We start from the raw sequence: 3,940 nt of genomic DNA, 5'->3' as shown, positions 1-3,940 counted from the left end.
GTGCCTCCACATGCCTGTAATCCCAGCTACCCAGGAGGCTGAGGCAGAAGAATTGCTTGAACCCAGGAGGTAGAGGTTGCAGTGAGCCTAGATCATGCCACTATACTCCAGCCTGGGTGGCAAAGCGAGACTCCATCTTACAAAAAAAAAAGTATTTTCAACTATTGTGCTCAGTCAACGGAATATCTACGTGGGGGAAAAATGAACTCCAAACCCTTACCTCACCATACAAAACAAATAACAAGTAAATGTAAAATTAAAAGCTAAAATGTAAAGATTTTTGAAAAAAAGAGGGAGATATTTTCTGAAGTTAAAAAATTTCTAGTCGGGCATGGTGGCTCATGCTTGTAATCCCAGCACTTTGAGAGGCTGAGGCAGGCAGATGAGGTCGGGAGTTTGAGACCAGCCTGGACACACAGTGAAACCCCGTCTCTACTAAAAATACAAAAATCAGCTGGGTGTGGTTGTGCACACCTGTAATCCCAGCTACTCAGGAGGCTGAGGCATGAGAATGGCATTAACCCAGGAGGCGGAGGTTGCAGTGAGCTGAGATCGTGCCACTGCACTCCAGCCTGGGCAACAGAGCAACAGAGCTAGACTTTGTCTCAAAAAAAAAAAAAGAAAAAAATTCTTAAATATTGACAACAACAATTACAAAACGAAGTAACTAATAAATCAGATATCAAAATTAAAAACATTTGCTCATCGAATTAACTGTTACATAAATAAAAAGGCAAGAGACAGACTGGGGAGATATATTATCTCATGCATAGAAAAACCACCCAGTGAAACTAGATTAAAATTAAGAAGTTTGATTTTTCAAAGGGAAATAAAAAATTGTTAAAGATTCAAGATACAAATTGAGTGAAGGTTCTGTCACACATATAATTGTCAAATAATTAGTATACAGAATCTATTAAAAAAATGTATCAAGAACTACCCAAACATCCATACAAATGAATAAAGTACAAGAAGATAAAGATAAAGAACAAGAAATGAAGAAAATCATAAAACAAAACATTCAACCTCATTAGCGGGTAAATTCTAATTGAAACCATAAGGTAATATTTCATACTCAATAGATTGGCAAAAATTTTAAAGTTTGACTACTTCAAGTTTGGCAAGGATGTGACTTCAATCAGAACTCTTATACGCAGTATGCAAAAATGAAAATTGGTGCCAATTCTTTTAACTTAGAATTATCCAGTTTACTTAAGAATACATAAAGCTTTTGACCTAGCAACTGTATTCCTTGATATATACCTGGAGAAACTCTGGTCCATACCACCAGGAGACATGCATAGGTCCTAGCACTCTTTGTGATTAAAAAAATACTAGAAACAATCCAAATGTCCATCAACAATAGAATGGATAATATATTGCTGAATAAATGGGATATTATATACCAGTAGAAATAAATGAACTATAGCAATACACAGACGAATCTCAGGAATATGAAATTGAACAAACAAAAAAGCAAGGCAAAGAATTACACAGTGTAATTCTGCTTACATAAAGTTAAAAAACATGCAAGACTAAATAATAAACCGTTTAGAAATAAGAATGCATGTCAAAAGATAATAAAGAAAAACAGAAGACTGATCAACAGAAAAAAGAGGTTCTAAGAGAATAGGGAAGTAGATGAGAGGGGTGATGAGCACACAGAGAAGTTCCATGATGGGTGATGGGAATATTCTATCTTTCAGACTGGTATATGAGTAGGTGGATGTACAAAAGTATACCGAAGTATATGTATATATTCATTTATATTCATTCAGTAGCGAATAAATATGAAAATACATCTCTCTCCAGGTAACGTTCATTGACCTCATGATGTTTACCACACTTCCGGAAGTCGGAAATATGCCCTCTGAATCCCAGCTCATAGACCAGTTTATGCTTCACCCTTGTTCTCATCTTTGAGTCCTATTTCCTTTTCACAGCCTCCACTCTCCCCTATCAACATAAAAACACATGCCTTGACCAGTATTTGGGCATTATCAGGAAAAATGATAGGAAAGTACTTACAGATTAACTTAACCTTTTTTCTCCACGTGTTTGTTTTGCAATATGTTTAGTTTTGAGGCTCTCATTAGTGGTTTAGGTGGGTCCTTTATAGAAACTGGCCAGCTAGCACTTGACAACTCATACTAGGATGAAGGCTCTTGACTTATTGGCCCCAGGGGGTACTCCTTAGCACCATAAGGGTCATCTTTAGCATACAGCCTCAATAGATAAGGTCTACATAGTAAATAGGGGAGTGAGAAAGGATAATTTATATTAGGAATGTCCTAAGGAAATGTAGGTTATCCTACAAAGGAAATGTAGGTTTTCACTGAAGATCCCTGTTTCATAGATAAGGAAATACATGGGTTAGAAGATATAAAGGTGTTGTCCTGGATAATGAGTGGGCGGGGAATGTATGTCAAGATGTACTGACAGCAGATATCTGCCTCTTAAAGAGGGTCAGTATGTACCATCCAATTTCATGTCTTCTTAATTATTCCCTCTCCCTGACCCTCCACTGTATGTTTAAACAGGAGAGTCCTCTCTGTCTTCTCTGCGGTGGGAGCAGCTCTCCTGCCACAGCCCCTCACCCCCTGAAAATGTATGCCTGCTCCAAGTTCATCTCCACTCTCTCCTTGGTCAAGAGCACTTCACTGCTGCTGAGATGTCCACTATCTGCAGTGGTGTTGAAACAACCGGAGGCAATGACAGATGAGAGTCTCAGCAGCTTGGCAGTCTCACATCCCCTTACCTCATTTGTCCCTAGCCACAGCTTCCAAACCAGCGCCATTTCAAGGGACATTGACAGAGCAGCCAAGTTCATTGGGGCTGGGGCTACCATAGTTGGGGTGGCTGGCACTGGGGCTGGGATTGGGACTGTGTGTGGGAGCCTCCTCATTGGTTATGCCAGGAACCCTTCTCTGAAGCAACAGCTCTTCTCCTATGCCATTCTGGGCTTTGTCCTCTGGGAGGCCTTGGGGCTCTTTTGCCTGATGGTGGCCTTTCTCATCCTCTTCCCCATGTGAAGGAGCTGGTCTCCACCTCCCATAGTTCTTTCTCCCATGTCTGGTAGGCCCTGTGTGTTCCTTTTTCTATACCTCCTCAGGCAGCCTGGGGAACATGGTCGGCTCAGAGTTTGACAGAGAAAAGATAAACAAATACTGTATTAATAAGAAAAAAAAAAAGTGAACAGGTGAATGAGACCAGCACGCACCCCTGCTTGGGTACTCAATGATATACTGGTACAGATAGTGGTAAAAATAAAACAGCAGTGGTGCCAGGGGAGTGGTAGAAAGTGGTAGAAATTATTACCAAGAATGAGAAGGGAATTGTTCACCCACTACTTTTCTCTGGACTTCTATATCTAGGAGTATGATATTCAAATGAAAAGGAGTATAGCAAATATAGCCAAGGAAGAATTAAATCTCAAGAAAGGGATGGGGCATATCAGAGAGAACCTTGATGCCCAAAAGAGTCAGGGTCCCCATATTCAGTCAGACACTGGAGTTCTGAAAGGACTTGTGTTGCCGCTTACAAAGCTATTTTCCTACATCTAGGACGAAAAATATCAACTGCCCACGCCCAATAAGTGGGAGAACTGCTTTAGTAGAAGTTTGCTAGAAAATATTAGGTGTTTTTAGTTGACTGCAAGCTGAAAATAAATCAGGCATAATAAGAAGCACTGGAATGACTCATAATCTTACACTGCTGATGTAAGTGTGATGCTGAGACAAAGAAAGTTGAGTCCCACTCTGTTTATTTTTGGCATTTTAAGAGAAACATTAATAAGCTCTCATGTGCTAAAGGAGATAAAGCAGATTGCTGGGAGTACTGAAGACAATGCCACAAGAGGAATAAAAGTGCTGGCTGTGTTTGTAACCGTGGAAAAAGATAAGCCTTAGCCACAAGGAAGGAGCCCATTAGCTGTCTTCCA

The 3,940-nt window shown here is 40.1% G+C and overlaps 1 pseudogene across 1 annotated transcript; it reads left to right on the top strand.

Moving 5' to 3' along the window:
• Window positions 1-2,549: 2,549 nt before the first annotated feature.
• Window positions 2,550-3,062, top strand: LOC105508956 (annotated as a pseudogene). The gene has a single exon (XR_001001357.1). The product of XR_001001357.1 is annotated as an ATP synthase F(0) complex subunit C2, mitochondrial pseudogene (transcript).
• Window positions 3,063-3,940: the final 878 nt, after the last annotated feature.

This window comes from Colobus angolensis, unplaced genomic scaffold, assembly GCF_000951035.1.
Source record: "Colobus angolensis palliatus isolate OR3802 unplaced genomic scaffold, Cang.pa_1.0 Scaffold100, whole genome shotgun sequence".
NCBI lineage: Eukaryota > Metazoa > Chordata > Mammalia > Primates > Cercopithecidae > Colobus > Colobus angolensis.
Note: the sequence above shows the minus strand (reverse complement) of the source record. Positions and strands in the feature narration are given on the sequence as shown.